Below are 23,431 nucleotides of genomic sequence, written 5' to 3'. Positions count from 1 at the left end.
ATCATCGGCCCAGCTTGTTGAGGCTTCCATTTCCTGGAATGCCAGAGAAGAGCAGCTCCACACAAGCCTTTCATCATCGTGATAAATTCACGAATGTGAAAGTCATGTAGCAATATGAATGTGCATCTTGGGCCTCGAAATGTAGAATAGTTTTTGTGGACAGATGATTCCAGGCAAATGCCACCCTGTGTGTCTCTACTGCCAGGATCCGTTACTTGGTAGAACAACTATAGTTATGGCTCACCAACAATGACCACTAAATATGAAACCCTGGGCCTAGGGGATCCATTATGAGAGGAAGGGCAGAGAATCCCATTTTCGACCAATCAAAACCTGGCTGCAAATGTCAGTTTATGATCGAGGAACAACTTAATTTCAATTGAATGTTATATTTTGAACATAAATTGCTAAATGAATTGGAAAACAAACCTGTAGTTTAGCGGTACTTTGGCTCTGAATTTGTCCCGAATGCGCTTTCGCAGAGAGTAGTGATGTAATATTTTTCTTTTGCCTGTCTGACAGTCAGACAAAATTGAAAATTATTCCAAACAAGAAACTTACTGGTTTTAAGGACATCATTAATGACACAAACAACAGATATCAAGAACTAATTTAACGTGTTAAATTAAATAAGGTGATATAAAAGATGCTGCGTCAAAGGCGGTAAACTTCCGAAAAATAATTTCTATAACCTTTATAATCGTTATTTTATTTCAATTGATTAATATACTTGAACACAGTAAGAACACAAATCACCTCCTTGTCAATTTCAAAAACATTCCATTTAGCAGCATTTGGAAAATTATTCATGCCCTGAGGGCAGAGTCATTTTGAGAAAAGCTATGAGAATCAGCATTCACGCACCACTGCACATGAATAACCCCATTGCTTGGACGTTTGTACAGTGTAGATACAGATATAGATACAGAATTAAGCCATCATGCCCTGGGGGCAGATTAATGATGAGAAAATGTATGAGAACCAGCGTTTACACCGTCATGCCCTGAGGGCAGAGTAATTTTGAGAAAAGCTATGAGAATCAGCATTCACACACCACTGTACATAAATAACCCCATTGCTTGGACGTTTTTACAGTATAGATATAGATACAGAATCAAGCCATCATGCCCTGAGGGCAGATTAATGATGAGAAAATGTATGAGAACCAGGATTTACACCGTCATGCCCTGAGGGCAGAGTAATTTTGAGAAAAGCCATGAGAATCAGCATTCATGCCCTACTGTACATAAATAACCCCATTGATTGTACGTTTGTACAGTATAGATACAGATATAGATACAGAATCAAGCCATCATGCCCTGAGGGCAGATTAATGATGAGAAAATGTCTGAGAACCAACGTTCACACCGTCATGCCCTGAGGGCAGAATAACTGTATGAGATTCTGCATTCTGACAAATATGGCGGAGCATAGCACTGTGTGGTTACCATCACTCCTGTTATTCAAGTTTCACAAACAAAACGAACATAGATCGTGCTCGCCAATGCAAAGCAAGAGATTAAAAGACCCTTCTCTTTTCCTTTTTTCTCAAGACTGCATGAGGCAAGGTGTTCTAGTTACCTGCGCCACCGAAGGTGGATGGAGATTATGTTTTCACACCTGTCTGTCTGTCTGTTTGTGAACAGGATATCTCAGGGTTGAAGACGGATTTGGACGAAACTTGGCAGACAGGTTGGGTGTGAGACAATGAAGAATTGATCAAATTTTGGTGAAGATTCAAATCTGAATCAAGATATAAGAATTTAAAAAAAAGATTTAACGATTCTTCAGCATTAAGAGATCGGGACAAAATCGAAATATAGCAGGATATTTCAAAAAGTTATGGACGGATTATGACTAAACTAGGTGGATGAGTCGGTTATGTGACAAGAACAAGCCGATTCGATTTTGGTTCAGGTCCGAATCCAGATCCGGTCTATCAGTAGATACAAAACGTAAACTGTTCACCAGGCGGAGGTGTGTGCTCCACCGAGTGTCAGTCTAGTTACCTTGGCCGTCACACTTGAAAAAAGCAGAATACATAAGCTCTCATCAAAGTATTTTCACACAATCGTCCCTTTTGCCCAAATGTACCTGAAGTTTCGGCTTTGTATCAAGCTTGCCTTGCTGATGACATCATTAAGTGTGAAGCAGTGCTGCCCAAGACGTGTGTAAATGTAAACTTTTTCCAAATCAATTTGAACGTTGCACACCCTTTGTGCCCCCTTTTGTGGGGGGTGGGGGGGGGGAATCCTGGGGGAAATCTCCATCTTTTAACTAACTTTAACATCTGCTTGTGAAATGAGGTTTCTCTCGCCTGGCACGTTTCCCCTAAACCCACACGAGTCTTTGTACTTTTGTCTCCACTTCCTCAGTGAGTCGACTTTCCAACAACACTCTCTGTTCACGCAATACTAATTTGCTGTGATCTCTGCGCAAACACGATGCTCACACATTCCCGCACCACGCGGTCTTCTTGCTGCGAGTCTGCCAGGGCTGTGGATCGGCTGGAGGAGGTGTGGGATGGGTGTGGGGAGTCTTGCTTTTGGAGTCGACAAGCTGTCCGCCTCTCAGCAATTACCTGCCTGCAGTCACACCTTGAGAGAATCATAATGGCTGCCGTCCGGCAAGGTGGCCCGTCCAATTGAGGGGAGCAACCCGAAACGATTTCCTTTCTTGAAGACAAAATGAACGGAAGGGGATAATGGATAAGGAACGGAGCGGAAGGTCGTGATAAGCGCAGACAACCATCATGGGTTGCACCAGTTGGGAATTTTTTATTTATTTTTTAGTATACAAAGTCGAGGCTCATGGAAGAGTTCAATTTGGACTGTGAAACGTGAACCCAACTTTTCAGGTTAAATATCAACAGAATACGTGAAGCGCTCTTCAGGGGATTATCAACTGGATGAGCATCAGGATTGCAGAAACATCCTCGTACTTGATCCACATTCTGTACGGAGTAATTCCTCCAATCAAAAGTGCACTTTGTGAATCATCTCATGATGAATGGGGAGCGTACGATCACGACTGTACAATTACGTATTTGGTTAATGGTGCAGGTCACATGACTGTTCGACTGGAAAGTTAATCAAAGTTTTCAGTTTTGCCTCTTTTTTTTTTTGTTCTTGCTTTTTTTTTGGGGAATTTGAAGGGTAATACTCCTTTATCTGTGTAACTTAACAGCTTTGCACAACTGCAGACCACGCTCCGACACGCATTTCATGTTCCATCACATTGAAGGATGGGGCGAAAAGGGGGGGAGTGAGTGTGGATCCTTTAATTCCCTCCATGGCTGGCAATTTCCAGAGTGCTGTGCACATTCACAATATCCTTCAGCCTCCCGTTGTGAAGTTATTTTCTCGTTTCTCAGGACTGTAGCCTCCGCTCGACGCTCATCCTGCTACATCTCCAGCCGGGAATGCGCAAACAGCGAGAGCAGCGCTTGCCAGGACTCGGGATAAGTAATCTTTCATTCCAAGGCAGCGACGCTTGAGCCTCCAGGAACATTTGATTCCCGTTTGTTTTCCTTTTTGACAACTTGCGACTCACCTTGTGGCCCGCTGGTTCAAGGCTTTTAAATGACTCGAGATTCGAACCTTTTCCTCTCAATTCCTCAATGATCATTCCATTCCGAACACTTCTGGATCACCGTCTCTAATCATTCCTGAATTTTGTGTGCAGCCTGTGGCTACTGGTTTGTATCATTGCTGGGAGTGTGGCTCTGTGCTGCTGATGCAGTGCCCCCTGTAGCTTAGGGCAGGAATTTTAAATTTGGCCAGGGTGCCGGAGATAACTTGTCTACTTTTTGAGATGCACACCTAACAACAACACGACTTTATATCTAAGCCGAGATTCGAACCCAGACTAGACGGCTAAGAAGTAAAAGCTGTAAAGGTAAAAGTACTATAAAAGGTAAAAGTAAAAGTACTAAGAGGTAAAAGCTAATAGGTAAAAGTACTGTAAAAGAGGCTGGACCATCCTGCCAGCACACTGTCTCTAATAATTAACATCACCTCGAGAGTTCATAGAACACGATACCCCACGCAGTGTTCAGGTATATACAGGAGGGCCTTATCGTTCGCGGGGGTATCCTCTTGAAAATCCCCATGAACCGCGAATCCGCAAACTTAGAGGGTCATGGGGAAAAATAGGGTTGGGGACTTTAGGTTAGGGACTAGTTAGGGTTAGATTAGGGACCAACTTTAAAATTTGTCCAAAATGTAAAATTTAATTAACACATTTGTCCATTGTTTTGTGCTATTTATTCTCGTTAATAAAATAGTTAAGAACATAAAATAAAGTATTGTTTTCCTGTATTAAGAACATAAATAAAGTTTATTTTGTTGAGTTATTATTATTATTATTTCTTATGGAGCCTGGGTCTGCTGGTTGCATCATTGCTGTGAGTGCAGCTATGCTGCTGATGTGGTGCCCCTCGTTTCCAGTAGGCTGGTACTCATTTTGTTGACCTCGGAAGGATGACAGGCTGAGTCAACCCACCTGGTGTTATTTCACCACCAGGTAGGTTGACTAGAAACCTCAAAGACCCGAGGATCTTAAGCCAGCCATCTTAACTGTTAAGCCAATACCAGGCTTACTTTCCTGTATGAAGAACAAAAAATAAAGTTTCTTTTCTTGAGTTGATAAGACCATAAAACTTACCTTAAATAATAATGATGATAACTTGAATCAATAATGTGATGGCGATGTTAATGATGGCGACGATGAAGACGAGTTAATGGAGATGATGGTACATTTTACTATAATTCACCAAATGTCCGTCTGTCTGTCGTGTCCGTCCGTCCGTCCATTCCCAGGTACCACAAAAACGGCTGAACCGATCGCAACGAAATTTTGGGTGGGTAATCCTGGGCCCCCTGGACTAAAATAGGCTATATTGTTTTTCCAATTTCAGCTTTGGTCTCCAGCATTTTCAGGTTTGGACTTCCGCCGAACATTATTGTCCCGGGTACCGCAAAAACGGATGCACCGATCGCAACATACACGCCCATGCCCGTGGGATTCCCACGGGTGACCCCACTAGTACCTATAATGGAGGAATCTACTTTAACCCTCTTACATACCACACACTCCCATGATATATATATATATATATATATATATATATATATATATATATATATATATATATATATATATATATATATTGTTGCGAATATGGAATTTGGCCTCCATATCCGCTTGTAAATATTCCCCTATTTTCTCCAATACTCCCCAACTTTCCCCAATCCCCCATTCCCTAGTCCCATTGCATGTAAATAACAATCAGTAGAGCCGACCTTCCCCTTATTCCCCCATTAAATGTCGTGCCCAGGTCCACCGCACCACACGTAGCCAACTTTCGGACATCTTCCTAGTTATTCTTAATCTATGTCAGTTAAGGCCTCGTTTCCATTAATTATGACTCTTCGTTGCACCAGAATGTGATTATATGGCATCAGTAGTGAGTTTAGGACCTTTCCCATACCTCCTTCCATCTTCTTCCCCAACAATTACAACAACAACAGAGGAGATGGCGGCGGAGCGGGGGGAGGATGCGTCCTCCCACCGGCTCGATTAGCTCCAGACCATGCGCTCCACGGGGTTACCACGAAGGGGCTCCTTGTCAGCTCCTCGTCAAGGGCGGAGCCTGGTAAACCCCCCGCACGCACCCAATGAGAAGCAACGTGCCGATTCCACGAGGCGGAGCTAACGAGCCGAGGGCGTGTCACTCCCCGCCGGATATACGCGGCCCCGCGCCGGATGTGACGTCAGATGCGCCTCAGCTTGGAGAGAGAAGCCACCGCCACCCCCAGCGCGACGATACCTCCCCGCATCTTTGGACCGAACTGGACCGTACGTGATCCTGCCCTGAGCCCAGGTGCACCTGGAGCGATCGCTACCCGCTTTCGTTGCAATCAAACCCCCGTGTGAGTGAGCCTTGTCCCGTTTATTTGTCGTCTGTTGGGGTTAATATAAGCGTGTTTAAGTGCCCACCTTCCTATGTTTCCCTCTTGTCCCTGTAATCTAAACCTTCCGCATTATTGTAATAACAACCTTTGAGAACCGTATCCCTGGTGTCGTGTCGTATTAATTCCAGCCGTGTGTCTTCTTTTTCCTTCATTGGTCTAGCATAGCGCTATTAGTCAACGTTCGGGCACAATCGGGTAACTTGTGCAGACGTGGTCATACCATAAAACCGCTCGGGAAATAACATCCAAGCCACGTCTGTAACAATTGGTTGTCAGGAGTTGGATTCGAACCTGGGACTAAATTTATTTAGCCCAAATTTTGGAACACCAATTGTACTATTAGAGTAACAATTGGTGTCGAGGAGTGGAATTCGAACCCGGGACTAAATTAGTTAGGCCCAAATTTTGGGAGGGAAAATCGATTCGGAGCGCGTTTCCCGCGCGAAATTATAACGGCGAAATTTCAATTTGTTTTACGAAAATAAAAAAATAAAAACCGAATTTTGAAAGTCGCGCTATGGCGGATCAAGACAGCTGGGGTCCGGTAAAGGAGAGTGAGGTAGGGTCGATCCAGGACCAAAATGAGGGACAGGAGGAGAGCGAAGCAGTGAGGGCGGCAGGTTCGCAAAATAGCGCCGTCACGCACGAAGAAGCGGGCGCGCAAAATGGCGCCTCGCTGGTCACCGTGCCCGCGACCGAAGTAGCGCCGCTGGGAAGATTGGAACTTTTTTTTATACAAATGACGGCCCTTATGGAAAAGAATAGTGAGCGATTGGAAAACCAAATGGGGGTAATGGGAAACCAAATGGGGGTAATGAGGGACGAAGCGAGGGGTACCAGTGAGAAGTTAGACAATAATTTTGAGGAGTTAGACAAGAAAATTGGGAAGTTAGACAATAATTTTGAGGAGTTAGACAACGGGATAAAAGAAGTAAAGAATGGGTTAACGGGGGTAGAAAACAGAATGGCCGCTCAAGAGAATCAGATAGAGGGAGTGAAACATGGGTTAACGGGGGTAGAAAACAGAATGGCCGCTCAAGAGAATCAAATGGAAGGGATGCAAAAAGGGTTAGAGGGGTTAGAAAACAGTATGGAAGGCAAATTGAGGGACATGAGGGACCAAGCGGAAAGGGAAGTTAACCAAATGGGGCAGCAGATAGAGGGGGTCAGAATGGGGGTAGAAACCAAACTGGATGCTCACAGGGAGGAAATGGAGCAGATGAGGGTGGCATCTGGGCAGGAGATGCAAGTGATGGGAGAGGAGATCAGAAGAGGAGTGAGTGAGGAGGTCGGAGGAGTGCGCGAGGAGGTGAGGCACTGTAAGGAGCGCATGGAGAAAGAGGTGAGAAAGGGGACTGTAAAATTGCAAGGTGGTATAGAGGAGTTGACGCTGGGAGTAGAACAACTGACAGTGGGACAAAAGGAGTTGGGGGACCAGGTAAAGAAGAACACAGCGGTAATAGAGGGTTTAAAATCGACACAGAAGGAGATGAAAAAGGACGTAGGGGTAATTAAAAAAGAGTGCCAGACGGTACATGAGGACCTGACGAGGAAAATGGACAAGGTGGTAGAGGTAATGGAGGTTAAAGAGCGGGAGGTGCGGGAGCACATAGAAAAAAATAAAGTGGAGTTAGAGGAAGAACTTAAAGGGGCGCACGAAGAGATGAAGGAGATGAAGCAAAAATTAGAAGAAGTGGAAGAAGGGGTGAGCGAAATTAAGAAGCGACGGAGAGAGGATAAGAAAGAGATAAAGGAGGAAGTAAAAGAATTGGTCCAAAGTCTGTGTTCGGATCGTGATGATGTGCTCATTAACCGGATGAGGGATTCGCAGGTGATGGAGGAGAAGCGAAGAGGAAGAGGACCCGGTGTAAGTGGTGACCAATATGGTCGTGCGTATGATGCGCCAGGGGATTTAAAAAGCTTGGGGATTGGTTTGGATCCGGGTGTTCGTGAAAGGCCGTTGGTGAGGTGTGTGACAGGTCTGGTGTGCGAAAGAGGAGGTGTGCGAGAAAGTCCGACTCTGGGGTGTGTGAGGAAAAAGTGTGTGCCAAGGAGTGAGGGTGCTGGCGAGAGTGAGTCGGTCGTAGCGCGTGTGCGAGGGGGCACATGGAAGCGTGGTGTGGTAAGTGTTACAGAGGGTGTGACGGGAGAGTGTGCGCAGGAGTGTGCGCGAGAAAGGTGTGTGACGGACAGGTGCATGAGGAAAGAGTGCGCTGTCAGAAGTAAGGAAGAGTGTCCACCTGTGGTGAGTGTTACAGAGGGTGTAACGGGAGAGAGTGCGCGAGAAAGGTGTGTAACGGACAGGTGCATGAGGAAAGAGTGCGCTGTCAGAAGTAAGGAAGAGTGTCCACCTGTGGTGAGTGTTACAGAGGGTGTAACGGGAGAGTGTGCGCGAGAAAGGTGTGTGACGGACAGGTGCATGAGGAAAGAGTGCGCTGTCAGAAGTAAGGAAGAGTGTCCACCTGTGGTGAGTGTTACAGAGGGTGTAACGGGAGAGTGTGCGCGAGAAAGGTGTGTAACGGACAGGTGCATGAGGAAAGAGTGCGCTGTCAGAAGTAAGGAAGAGTGTCCACCTGTGGTGAGTGTTACAGAGGGTGTAACGGGAGAGTGTGCGCGAGAAAGGTGTGTGACGGACAGGTGCATGGGGAAAGAGTGTGCTGTCAAGAGTAAGGGTGAGTGCGCTGTCAGGAATGGAGGTGAAAGTAGTGAGAGTGACATGGAGCGTGAGTTAGTTGAGACAGGTGAGCGAGGATGTACACCTGGGATGGAAGGATGCACACCTGGAATGGTAGAGCGTGAGTGGGAATGCACGCTGGAGTTGGTGGTGAGGCACGTGGTTGGGTGTGCGAATGAGGGCACGCCTGTGATTGTCACAGAGGAGGTGACCGAGGAGGGGGTGCGAAGCGGTGTGTTGGTGAGGTGTGCGACCAACGAATGTGTGCCAAAGTGTTCGGTGGTCAGGTGTGTGACCAAGGCTGTGAGTGGAATGAGGGTACCTGGGTGTGTAAGGAAAGGTACGAGGAGCATGGGCACGGCTGGATGTGTGAGCAAGGAACGGGCTGCGGGGTGTAAGCATGCAGGTGAAGCATCGACGTTACACGGGTTAGAGGTTAGAGCGACTTTTAGCCGAAGCGGGCCCTCGGTGCGTGCCGGGCCTCGCTTTGAACGGCCGCGTCCGGGCTCCACTAGGCGGAGCGGGCAGCTCGATAGGAAGGGTCGTCATGGCGACCACTTTCTATTGAGACGTGCCGGCAGGTCGAGATCGGGACATTGGATGGCTCCACGCCGAGGTGATGCGTGGGATCTCGGCCCGGGTAAGCCCCCGTCCCTGCACCGAGTGCCGGACGCATCCAGCCGCTGGAACAAAACAACCAGCATCCATTGCTTGGCTTTAGGAAGCCGGGCTTTGGACAGGAATTGGCGCACCGAGAGGCAGTAGTGAGTAGACTGGGTGATGAGGTTAGTGTTTTGGACCCAAAATTAGAGAAAAACAAAATTTGATGATTGACAAGGGATTGGCAGTAGTGATTGGCAGATGATGGGCAGTGATTGGCAAATTTTTAATTTGTTGAAATTTGATGTGCAAAATTGGTAGTGAGAGACCCCCGATGTGGTGGGATGGCATCCCTGCCACCCTTCCCATGTGGGGGCAAAGGAGCAATAGTTTATGGGGTGTATGGCAGTGAAAACTAGCCCGGGTGGGTTAGGTTATATTGTAGGGATCTAGAAAGATGACATTAGGTAACGTTAAGTTTAGTTAGTGACTGATACCTGTAGTGGGGACGCAGGTAGATTAGTGTGGATTATAATGACGAGGGAGCGCAATAGTTAAAGGGACGACTGGGAAGCGCAAGTTTCAGAAGGGAGTAGTTAGCTGAGATGATGCCGTGTGTGTGAGAATTGAACAGGTGTGATTGCACAGGTGTGCAACTGGACAGGTGTGTGGAGCAGTGTATGAGTAGTGAGTGTGTGGATCAGCGCGAATGCGCTTGGGGAGAGAAGGGTGCAGGTGGCACCAGGTGTGAGAGCACAGGTGTGCAGGTACAGGTGTGTGGAGAGAGTTGGAGTGAGTGGTACGGAGTGGTGTGCATGGTGCGAAGGTGTGGATGGGGGAAGAGTGGACCCCTTTCACGAGCACCCGGGGCGGGTAGTGTAAGTGTTAGGTAGAGGGTGCAGGTAAATTGTGGTTGAATATTGGCATTTGTGGTGCGGTTGCAGAATGGTGTTGTGAATGGGTGCATTAGTGTTGTGGAAATGGCTGGGCGTGTAGCCTGTTAGTGTGTGTAGTTGGTTGGGCACTCCACCACTGTGAGGATGTCGGCCAGGTGAGGCCGCAGGTGGGCTCTGGGAGCCGGTAGAGTTGTGGATGGGGCCCGAGGATCCGGAGGATGGACCCGGGTAGCCCAGTGCCAGAGAGGGCACCGAGTGGGGAGAGTGCCAGAGGGCCTTCCCCAGGTAGTTAGGTTAGGGCAAGGAGCAGGTAAGCTCGGAGGCAACTGCAGTGGTGGAGGTGTGCAGGTGGGTAGACCCACTGGGAGAGGTACACGCCGCAGCCCAGAAATTGTGCGAGGGCACCGGGAGATGAATCGGGGGAGTGAGACCCCAAATTGAAGAGCACCACAGTTTGGCCAATGGGAATTGGTTTTTAGAACCCATAGTGTAAGAGGGCCAATGGTTTGGCCGGAGAGAGACCCCGGGTAGTGTAAAGTTGTTAAAGTCATTTAGGAGATAGTTAGGATTGATGAACCTGTCGCACCATACGCAGCCACTTACCTGTGGTGATGATGATGACTCCACACCTGTGTTTTCTTTGTTCTGTGTGCAGGAAATGAGATTGCTGTGGATTTGTGAGACGCATCACGACGTGGATGAGACATTGGGGTGATTCCATCTCTCCCTCCTTAGGAGGGACTGATGATGAATTGGTGATGGCAAATTTTGATGTGCAGTTGGAGATGGCAAATTTTGATGAGAGTTGAAAATGGCAAATTTGATTGGTTATAAGGGAGAGAAGACGAATTTGGTTTATGGGAGGAACGGGGAAGACAGTAGGGATGTTTGTCGATTTGTAAAGTAGATGTTTATGGGTAGTGTTGTGTTTTGTGGATACAGTAAGGGGTAAGGGAGGGGCCATGTAGGTTACCTGGTGGGGGGGGGCGTACGATAGGAACGTACCTGTCTCACCTGGTTCCCATGTGCCCCCAGTGTGCATCATCTTGTATTGCGTGCACTTTTGCGCCCTTACCACCTTACTCACTTGTTTCTTCTTTTGTCTCCCACCTCCGAGGATCTGGCTTTGGGGTAGAGAGAGAGGAGAGAGAGGTGCTGGCTGCGCAGTTGTGGGCCTGCACTTTCGCTGTTTGCTGCCGGGATCGATACACCATATGGACCGCAATGTTTGTGGCCACCCACAATGGACCGCAGTTCGTTTGCGGCCAAGCACCACCCGGGGATGGACCTATGGGTCAACGTGGCACCTATGCCATACAGGTGAACCACTTTTAGTTACCACCAAGTGCACCACAAGAAGAGCAAGAGACACCTGCAGGGTTAGGGGTTGTCGCATTTATTTTTAATCATTGAACAATGGTGACTGCACCGATTGGTGGTGGGGTGGTGCTTTTGATGCTGGGACGGGGTGCTCTGCACGTTATTAAAGGCCGTCGGCCACAGAGCACTCGTGGGTTGGTGTATCGATGTTGGCAAGCGCGCTCTCTCTATGCATAACATCTGCATGTGTTCCTCCAAAGACAGGTCCTGGATCGTAGTGTAAATAGCAGCGTAGTCTTGTAAATAATGCTCCCTACCGGCTGTATGTTTAGTTTGAGAATTCTTTCCGGATTCGGTTATCCTGTGGGTGTGTTTCTGTGAGGAGAAGGGTGCAACGTCGCAGGGGGACATATTTACTCATTTGTGAATATCTGTAAAACTGTCGCACTCAGGGTAGAGTTAATAGTAGAGGGAACTACATTGCGTGCCACACTAAAGTAGGTAAAAATTTATCGGGTCGGGACGCCCCGAGGGTAGAGAAGGGTGCAATGTTGCGAATATGGAATTTGGCCTCCATATCCGCTTGTAAATATTCCCCTATTTTCTCCAATACTCCCCAACTTTCCCCAATCCCCCATTCCCTAGTCCCATTGCATGTAAATAACAATCAGTAGAGCCGACCTTCCCCTTATTCCCCCATTAAATGTCGTGCCCAGGTCCACCGCACCACACGTAGCCAACTTTCGGACATCTTCCTAGTTATTCTTAATCTATGTCAGTTAAGGCCTCGTTTCCATTAATTATGACTCTTCGTTGCACCAGAATGTGATTATATGGCATCAGTAGTGAGTTTAGGACCTTTCCCATACCTCCTTCCATCTTCTTCCCCAACAATTACAACAACAACAGAGGAGATGGCGGCGGAGCGGGGGAGGATGCGTCCTCCCACCGGCTCGATTAGCTCCAGACCATGCGCTCCACGGGGTTACCACGAAGGGGCTCCTTGTCAGCTCCTCGTCAAGGGCGGAGCCTGGTAAACCCCCCGCACGCACCCAATGAGAAGCAACGTGCCGATTCCACGAGGCGGAGCTAACGAGCCGAGGGCGTGTCACTCCCCGCCGGATATACGCGGCCCCGCGCCGGATGTGACGTCAGATGCGCCTCAGCTTGGAGAGAGAAGCCACCGCCACCCCCAGCGCGACGATACCTCCCCGCATCTTTGGACCGAACTGGACCGTACGTGATCCTGCCCTGAGCCCAGGTGCACCTGGAGCGATCGCTACCCGCTTTCGTTGCAATCAAACCCCCGTGTGAGTGAGCCTTGTCCCGTTTATTTGTCGTCTGTTGGGGTTAATATAAGCGTGTTTAAGTGCCCACCTTCCTATGTTTCCCTCTTGTCCCTGTAATCTAAACCTTCCGCATTATTGTAATAACAACCTTTGAGAACCGTATCCCTGGTGTCGTGTCGTATTAATTCCAGCCGTGTGTCTTCTTTTTCCTTCATTGGTCTAGCATAGCGCTATTAGTCAACGTTCGGGCACAATCGGGTAACTTGTGCAGACGTGGTCATACCATAAAACCGCTCGGGAAATAACATCCAAGCCACGTCTGTAACAATATATATATATATATATATATATATATATATATATATATATATTGTTGTGGATATGGGATTTGGATCCATCCATATCCGCTTGTAAATATTCCCCTATTTCCTCAATACTTCCCAACTATCCCCAATCCCCCATTCCCTAGTCCCATTTTCTGTAAACAACACTCTGTAGACCCGACCTCCCCCTATTTCCCCCATTAAATGTCGCATCCAGGTCCACCGCATCTCACGTAGACAACTATAGGACATCTTGCTAGTTATTCTTAGTCTATGTCAGTTAAGGATTCGTTTCCATTAATTCTGACTCTTCGTTGCACCAGAATGTGATTGTATGGCACCGTTAGGAAGTTTAGGACCTCCCAATACCTCCCCGCAGCTCTTCCTCACGGTTCAGCAACAACAACAGCAACGGCGGCGGCGCGGGGAGTGCGCGTCCTCACTCCGGCTTGGTTGGTAGGGGGTGTTGGGAGGGCACCAGGCCTTTCCAACGAGCCGCCATCGAACATGTGCTCGACGGGGTTACCACGTAGGGGCTCGCTGTCAGCTCCTCGTCAAGGGCGGAGCCCGGTAACCCCCGCACCCAATGGGAGCGGCGGACCGGTCCCATCTGGGGCGGAGCCAAGCAGCCGAGGGCGTGTCACTCCCCGTTGAGCATGCGCAGGAAGAGGGAGGTGTCGTCAGATGCGCGCTGAGCTTGGAGAAGAAAGACGCCACCTCCGAGCGCTGTGAGGCCTCCCCGCATCTCTGGACTGGACCGTGCTTTATCCTGTCCCTGAGCCAAGGTGCACCTTGTGCTATCGACTGCCTGTCCCTTCCTGCCATCAATCCCTGTGTAAGTCAGTCTTGTGCCGTTTGTCTGTGGTCTGTCTGGGATAGATAAGATTGTATCTAAGTGCCTATCTCTTCTGTGTCTTTACCTCATTACCTTGTAATCTACCCCTTTTCTCCACCACTAATTATATCCTCCTCCGGAGGTCTTGAGAACTGTACCCCTTGCGTCGTTTCATTTATCCCAGTCGTTGTGTCCTTTCCATCATTGATTTAGCGTAGCGCGATTTGGCCAACGTTCGAGTGGAATCGGGTGAGTTGGGGGTAATCGGGTAAACTGTGCGAACACGGCGGCCATTCCGCTCGGTCAAGCAACATCTTAAGCCGTGTCCGTAACAATTGGTGTCAGGAAGTGAGATTGGACCCGAAGCGCGCTTAACACGCTCAAAATTACAAGCAGTGTGAAATTTGTTTTGTTTTAAAATAAAAACCCGAATTTTGAAAGTCGCGCTATGGCAGATCAAGACGGCTGGGTTCCGGTAGAGGAGAGTGAGGCAGGGTCGATCCAGGACCAAATTGAGGGACAAGAGGAGAGCGAAGCAGTGAGGGCGGCAGGTTCGCAAAATGGCGTCCTCGCGCACGAGGCTTCAGGCGCGCAAAGTGGCGTCCTCGCGCACGTGGGTGTAGCGGCACCAAATTTTGCCGCGCCCGTGACCGTAGCAGCGGCCGCAGCACCAATGAACTGGGGCCTATTCATGCAGCAGATGCAGGCCTTCATGGTCAAGGCGGATGAGGAGAGGGAAGAGAACAGGGGGATGAGAAACCAAATTTTAGTAATGGGGAACCGGATGGATGCTCAGGGTGAGCGATTGGAGGGCCAAATGGGGGTAATGGGGAACCGGATGGATGCTCAGGGTGAGCAATTGTGGGTAATGAGGGACGAAGTGAGGGGTACCGGTGAGGCGTTAGACAATGGGATAAAAGAGGTAAAGAATGGGTTAACGGGGGTAGAAAACAGAATGGCCGCTCAAGAGAATCAAATGGAAGGGATGAAAAAGGGGTTAGAGGGGTTAGAAAACAGTATGGAAGGCAAATTGAGGGACATGAGGGACCAAGCGGAAAGGGAAGTTTAAAAAATGGGGCAGCAGATAGAGGGGGTCAGAATGGGGGTAGAAACTAAATTGGATGCTCACAGGGAGGAAATGGAGCAGATGAGGGTGGCATCTGGGCAGGAGATGCAAGTGATGGGAGAAGAGATCAGAAGAGGTGTGAGTGAGGAGGTCGGAGGAGTGCGCGAGGAGGTGAGGCACTGTAAGGAGCGCATGGAGAAGGAGGTGAGAAAGGGGACTGTAAAATTGCAAGGTGGTATAGAGGAGTTGACGCTGGAAGTGGAACAGCTGACGGAGGGACAAAAAGAACTAACGGACCAGGTAAAGAAGAACACAGCGGTAATAGAGGGTTTAAAATCGACACAGAAGGAGATGAAAAAGGACGTAGGGGTAATTAAAAAAGAGTGTCAGACGGTACATGAGGACCTGACGAGGAAAATGAACAAGGTGGTAGAGGTGATGGAGGTTAAAGAGCGGGAGGTGCGGGAGCACATAGAAAAAAATAAGGTGGAGTTAGAGGAAGAACCTAAGGGGGCGCACGAGGAGATGAAGGAGGTGAAGCAGAAATTAGAAGAAGTGGAAGAAGGGGTGAGCGAAATTAAGAAGCGACGGAGAGAGGATAAGAAAGAGATAAAGGAGGAAGTAAAAGAATTGGTCCAAAGTCTGTGTTCGGATCGTGATGATGTGCTCATTAACCGGATGAGGGATTCGCAGGTGATGGAGGAGAAGCGAAGAGAAAGAGGACCCGGTGTAAGTGGTGACCAATATGGTCGTGCGTATGATGCGCCAGGTGATTTAAGAAGCTTGGGGGTCGAGATGGACCCGGGTGTTCGTGAGAGGCCGTTGGTGAAGTGTGCGACAGGTCTGGTGTGCGAAAAAGGAGGTGTGCGAGAAAGTCCGACTCTGGGGTGTGTGAGGAAAAAGTGCGTGCCAAGGAGTGAGGGTGCTGTCGAGAGGGAGTCGGTCGTAGCGCGTGTGCGAGGGTGCACATGGAAGCGCGTAGTGAGGAGTGTTACGGAGGGTGTAAAGGGAGAATGCACGCCTGTGGTGAGTGTTACAGAGGATGTAACGGGAGAGGGTGCGCGAGAAAGATGTGTGACGGACAGGTGCATGAGGAAAGAGTGCGCTGTCAAAAGTAAGGAAGAATGCACACCTGTGGTGAGTGTTACAGAGGGTGTAACGGGAGAGTGTGCGTGAGAAAGGTGTGTAACGGACAGGTGCATGAGGAAAGAGTGCGCTGTCGAGAGTAAGGGTGAGAGTAGTAAGAGTGACACGGAGCGTGAGTTGGTTGTGACAGGTGAGAAAGGAAGCACACCTGGAATGGTAGAGCGTGTGTGGGAATGCACGCTGGAATTGGTAGTGAGGCACGTGGTTGGGTGTGCGAGTGAAAGCACACCTGTGATTGTCACAGAGGAGGTGACCGAGGAAGGGGTGCGAAGAGGTGTGTTGGTGAGGTGTGCGAACAACGAATGTGTGCCAAAGTGTTCGGTGGTCAGGTGTGTGACCAAGGCTGTGAGTGGAATGAGTGTACCGAGGTGTGTAAGGAAAGGTACGAGGAGCATGGGAACAGCTGGAGGTATGAGCAAGAAAGGGGTAGCGTATGCGTGTAAGCATGCAGGTGAGGCATCGACGGTAACCGGGTTAGCGGTTAGAGCGACTTTTAGCCGAATCGGGCCCTCGGTGCGTGCCGGGCTTCGCGTGCCGCGAGAACCAGCGGGGATCCGAGCCACGGCGGGTTCGAAAGGACCGCCGTACGCGATCCACTAGGCGGAGTGGGCAGCCCGATAGGAAGGGTCGTCATGGCGACCACTTTTTGTTGAGGCATTCCGGCAGGTCCAGATCGGGCCATGGGATGGCTCCGTGCCGAGATGGTGCGTGGGATCTCGGCCCGGGTAAACCTCCTTCCCTGCACCGAATGCGGGACGTATCCAGCCGCTGGCACCAAACAACCCGCATTCATGGCTTGGCTGTACGAAGCCGGGCTGTAGACGTGAATTGGCGCACCGAGAGGCATTAGTAAGTAGACTGTAATGACGAGGATAGTGTTTTGGCCCCGAAATTAGAAAAACAAAATTTGATGATTGGCAAAGGATTGGCAGTAATGATTGGCAGATGATGGGTAGTGATTGGCAAATTTTTGATTTGTTGAAATTTGATGTGCAAAATTGGTAGTGGGAGATGCCCCATGTGATGGGATGGCCAATCCAACATCCCTCACAGATGGGGGCAAATGCGCTATAGATTATGGGGTGTATGGCAGTGAAAACTAGCCCGGGTGGGTTAGGATATTGTGTGTAGGGCCCTAGAAGATGACATTAGGTAACGTTAAGATTAGTTCGTGACTGATACCTGTAGTGGGGACGCAGGTAGTTTAGTGTGGATGATAATGACGAGGGAGCGCAATAGTTTAAAGGGACGACTGGGAAGCGCAAGTTTCAGAGGGGAGTAGTTAGATGAGATGATGCTGTGTGAGAACTGGACAGGTGTGTGGAGTAGTGAGTGTTGTGGATCAGCGCGAATGCGCTTGGGGGAGAGAAGGGTGCAGGCGGCACCAAGTAGGAGAGCACAGGTATGCAAGTACAGGTGTGTGGAATATATGGAGCAGAGAATGAGTGGTGTGGAGAGAGTTGGAGTAAGTGGTACGGAGTGGTGTGCATGGTGCGAAGGTGTGGATGGGGGAAGAGTGGACCCCTTTTCACGAGTACCCGGGGAGGGTAGTTTAAAGAATAGTTAGAAGGTATAGGTAAATTGTGGTTGGATATTGGCATTTGTGGTGCGGTTGCAGAATGGTATTGTGGATGGGTGCATTAGTGTTGTGGAAATGGCTGGGCGTGTAGCCTGTTAGTGTGTGTAGTAGGTTTGGGCACTCCACCACTGTGAGGATGTCGGCCAGGTGAGGCCGCAGGTGGGCTCTGGGAGCCGTTAGTGTCAGTGGGTGCCTGAGGATCCCGGGTGTGGATCGGGCAGCCCGTGCCAGAGAGGGCACTGAGGGGGTGAGAGTGCGAGAGGGCCTTCCCCAGTTAATTAGGTTAGGGTGAGGAGCAGGTAAGCTCGGGTGGCAACTACAGTGGTGGAGGTGTGCAGGTGGGTAGACCTGCTGGGAGAGCTACACGTCACAGCCCAGAAATTGTGCGAGGGCACCGGGAGATGAATCGGGGGAGTGAGACCCCAAATTGAGAAGCACCACAGTTTGGTCAATGGGAATTGGTTTTTAGAACCCATAGTGTAAGTTGGCCAATGGATTGGCAGGGAAAGACCCCGGGTAATGTAAAGTTGTTAAAGTCATTTAGGAAATAGTTAGGATTGATGAACCTGTCGCACCATACGCAGCCACTTACCTGAGGTGATGATGATGACTCCACACCTGTGTTTTCTTTGTTTTGTGTTGCAGGAAATGAAAATTGCTGTGTGGATTTGTGAGACGCATCACGACGTGGATGAGACATTGGGGTGATTCCATCTCTCCCTCCTTAGGAGGGACTGATGATGAATTGGTGATGGCAAATTTTGATGTTGAGTTGGAGATGGCAAATTTTGATGAGAGTTGGAAATGGCAAAGTTGATTGGTTAGGAGGGAGAGAAGACGAATTTGGTTTATGGGAGGAACGGGGAAGACAGTAGGGACGTTTGTTGATGTGTAAAGTAGATGTTTATGGGTAGTGTTGTGTTTTGTGGATACAGTAAGGTGTAAGGGAGGGGCAATGTAGGTTACCTGGTGGGGGGGGGGCGTACAGTAGGAACGTACCTGTCTCACCTGGTTCCCATGTGCCCCCAGTGTGCATTACCTTATATTGCATGCACTTTTGTGCCCTTACCACCTTACTCACTTGTCTTCTTTTGTCTCCCACCTCCGAGGATCTGGCTTTGGGGCAGAGAGAGAGGAGAGAGAGGTGCTGGCTCCGCAGTTGTGGGCCTGTACTTCCGCTGCTTGCTGCCTGGATCGATACACCATATGGACCGCAATTTTTGTGGCCGCCCACAATGGACCGCAGTTCTTTTGCGGTCAAGCACCACCCGTGGATGGACCTCTGGGTCAACGTGGCACCTATGCCATACAGGTGAACCACTTTTAGTTGGCCCCCTGATGGCCACAATTAAGAAATGGACGCGGTTGGCGCCTTTCTTTATTTCTAAAGAAGCCAGAAGGACAAGTGCACTCCATGAAGGCAAGACCAGCGGCAGAACATCGGCCGGCTGCGACACCACCGGTGACCATGGACACTTGATTGTGCCTTTTTTATTGAACACTTTATTGGTGCACCGGATGGTGCTGACTGTACATAATGGGGTGGTGCTTTTGGTGCTTGGATGGGGTGCTCTGCACATTATTAAAGGCCGTAGGGCCACAGGGCACTCGTGGGTTGGTGTATCGATGCTGGCATGCGTGCTCTCTCTCTATGCATAACATCTGCATGTGTTCCTCAAAGAACAGGTCCTGGATCGTAGTGTAAATATCAGTGTAGTCTTGTGTAAATGATGCTCCCTACCGGCTGTATGTTTAGTTTGAGGATGCTTTCCGCGATTCGGTTATCCTGGGGGTGTGTTTCTGTGAGGAGAAGGGTGCAACGTCGCAGGGGGACATATTTACTCATTTGTGAACATCTGTAAAACTGTCGCACTCAGGGTTGAGTTAATAGTAGAGGGAACTACATCTGAGTGCCACACTAACGTAGGTAAAAATTTATCGGGTCGGGACGCCCCGAGGTAGAGAAGGGTGCAATGTTGCGGATATGGGATTTGGATCCATCCATATCCACTTGTAAATATTCCCCTATTTCCTCAATACTTCCCAACTATCCCCAATCCCCCATTCCCTAGTCCCATTTTCTGTAAACAACACTCTGTAGACCCGACCTCCCCCTATTTCCCCCATTAAATGTCGCATCCAGGTCCACCGCATCTCACGTAGACAACTATAGGACATCTTGCTAGTTATTCTTAGTCTATGTCAGTTAAGGATTCGTTTCCATTAATTCTGACTCTTCGTTGCACCAGAATGTGATTGTATGGCACCGTTAGGAAGTTTAGGACCTCCCAATACCTCCCCGCAGCTCTTCCTCACGGTTCAGCAACAACAACAGCAACGGCGGCGGCGCGGGGAGTGCGCGTCCTCACTCCGGCTTGGTTGGTAGGGGGTGTTGGGAGGGCACCAGGCCTTTCCAACGAGCCGCCATCGAACATGTGCTCGACGGGGTTACCACGTAGGGGCTCGCTGTCAGCTCCTCGTCAAGGGCGGAGCCCGGTAACCCCCGCACCCAATGGGAGCGGCGGACCGGTCCCATCTGGGGCGGAGCCAAGCAGCCGAGGGCGTGTCACTCCCCGTTGAGCATGCGCAGGAAGAGGGAGGTGTCGTCAGATGCGCGCTGAGCTTGGAGAAGAAAGACGCCACCTCCGAGCGCTGTGAGGCCTCCCCGCATCTCTGGACTGGACCGTGCTTTATCCTGTCCCTGAGCCAAGGTGCACCTTGTGCTATCGACTGCCTGTCCCTTCCTGCCATCAATCCCTGTGTAAGTCAGTCTTGTGCCGTTTGTCTGTGGTCTGTCTGGGATAGATAAGATTGTATCTAAGTGCCTATCTCTTCTGTGTCTTTACCTCATTACCTTGTAATCTACCCCTTTTCTCCACCACTAATTATATCCTCCTCCGGAGGTCTTGAGAACTGTACCCCTTGCGTCGTTTCATTTATCCCAGTCGTTGTGTCCTTTCCATCATTGATTTAGCGTAGCGCGATTTGGCCAACGTTCGAGTGGAATCGGGTGAGTTGGGGGTAATCGGGTAAACTGTGCGAACACGGCGGCCATTCCGCTCGGTCAAGCAACATCTTAAGCCGTGTCCGTAACAATATATATATTGTATATTGTTGTATATATATATATATATATATATATATATATATATATATATATATATATATATATATATATATATATATATATATAGTTGCGGTTCTCTCGCCGGCCTTTGTCCCCTTATCAAGGGGGGATTAATCAGCTTGTCTTTACTGGGCCTGGCGGAACCGGGGCTTGCAACGTCCCTTCCGGACAGCGCCAAATAGGGTTTCGGGACCAAATTCTCGCTCGTACCTAAGTACTCGCGCTGCCCTGGAAGCGAGGAAACAAGCCTCGCATGAACCACGTGTGATGGTAGTATGCCGAGCGGTTTGCGTTCACGTGATCCGCGCATTTATAATTAATGGACCCAATTTAAGCGATCTTATTCATGCCACGCTTAGTCAATGATGAAACACAAAGACGATCGAATCAAGAAGGAAGAACAGATTGATTTAATTATTATTACACGTATATACAGCTCAAGGACGAAGAGACACAGAGAAATCCTTATACAGTCTTAACTATCCCAGAGACAACGGGCCCGTCTCACACTCACACGGGGTATTGCAGATGGGCAGGTGTTCCCCGACGTGTCCAGGGATGGTCCTCGTCCAGCTCTCCACGGCCCACGTGCGTCCCGTGAAGATGGTGATCGGCGAAGACAGGGGCTCGTAGCACGTCTCTCGAACAAAGGCGATATATCGGGCGGAACAGCAAGGGGCGGACTTTTACGGCAAAATGGGGGACTTTTACGGCAAAGGGCGGTTACTCAGCCTCGTTCACTCGCACAGCTGAAATGCGCTATATCGATATGAACGCGCCTGGCTGCGCCCGCATATATCTAGCGACCAACTCTTCTTCCTCAATTCACTGGGTGTTGGTTAGCGCGCCCGTTTTTGTGCAATGATCAAGTTCTCTTAGCCCTCCTCTGCAAGTCCTGTGACGCAAGTCCTCTCCCTCTCTACAAGTCCTCTGCCTCTCTGCAAGTCCTTTCGAGGGCTTTGCGCAGCGGGTTATATAGGCACACCCCGCAAACCTTCTGGAACTCACCAGACTCTTCTCACCACGCCCTCTGACGCCACCACCCCTGAGCTCTGATTGGCGGCTCATGCTTACCGTCATCGCCTCTGCCGCTCCGACCTCAACGCCGCCCCCATCTTCTTAGGCCTACCTCGTGTTAACTCGACTAGTGAACAACCAATGGGTAGCAAAATGGATTGCGCCTACAGAGGTAGAATGGTTTGCAGAAGTAGGACCTATTCTCCTGTCTTTACACAATGCAGAACTAACACTGGAAAGGGCCTATTCTTACACATACTAAGAAATAACTATACTACAAAGGAGGCTACATGTTGCTTGTGTGACTATCTATAGGGGGCAACCTTTAACCTTTATTGAGATCACTGTACAAACCTCAAAACCGTAGCAATATATTCATATACAGACTCTTCTCGAGTAATGACGTAGGCGACTTACGATGACTCGCACTTATGACCGTCGCAAAAATCTCAATTGCCCCTTGTCTCTCGCGCTGACATCCCTCACGCTCATCCCCCAAAATAGGAATTTGCTTTTTCCTCTGAAACGACACACACTATTTCGATGAAACTTGACCACAACCTTCATCGCCCATGACGTACCCATTTTGGTTCACGGCACGAAGAAAATTGAAGTTTAAATTGGTCTATGGGGGTCAAAGTGGGTCCAGGTGTGACCCACCAATATAGATATTTGCTTTCTTCTCTGAAACTATACACACGTTTTTAATTAAACTTGAGCACAACCTTAATCACCCGTGTTGTACCAATGTTTGTTCACAGCATTAAAAAAAATCGGGCCATGAGGGGTCTACTGGGGGGTTTCCCCCCAAAATAGGTATTTGCTCTTTTCTCTGAAACCACATACACATTTTCAATGAAACTTCACCACGACCTTCATCACCCGTGATGTACCAATGTTTGTTCAAGTCATTAGAAAAATTGGGGTCTGAGGAGGTATACAGGATGGGAGGGATTGCCCCCCAAATAATCCCAGTAGGGATTGCCCCCTAAAAAATCCCAGGAGGGATTGCCCCCCAAAATAGGTATTTTTTGTTTGTTTGTTTAAAGTCTTATGATTATGTTAGTATGATTCTTCATGCTACCCTGTCTTCTGGAAACCATCCAAATTGGTTTAAAATAGCTTTAGTCAGTGTAGTATACTGTTTATTCTACAAGGTGAGCGCTAGGGGTATTTCCGCTATGTTTTGGATTGTGACCTAATTAACAAAAAACATCTTTTGATCCCTGGTGTTGGGCTAGCGGCTAGGGTGCCAGCTTAGGATTCTACGATCCTGGGTTCGAATCCCGGTCGATCGCTGAATTAACGCCAGGGGGGTTGACTCAGCCTGTCATCCTTCCGAGGTCGGCAAATTGAGTACCAGTTCACTGGTAATTCCCTGCTTGTCGTAAAAGGCGACAAAAAGGGTTGGCGGCAGGAAGGGCATCCGGCCGTAAAACATTGCTTCAAAAAGGGGACCGAAAAACAACAACAACCACGGTCCCCGAAAAAGGCCAACCCCCGCTTGCGGGGAAAAAATGGCCTCTAAAGGTGGATCACAATCACCTTGAAATTAGATCAACTGAGGTGAGAGCAGGTGGTAGA

The sequence above is a fragment of the Myxine glutinosa genome, chromosome 6 (genome assembly GCF_964187855.1).
Source record: "Myxine glutinosa chromosome 6, kmMyxGlut1.1, whole genome shotgun sequence".
Lineage (NCBI taxonomy): Eukaryota > Metazoa > Chordata > Myxini > Myxiniformes > Myxinidae > Myxine > Myxine glutinosa.
This window is presented reverse-complemented; position numbering follows the sequence as displayed.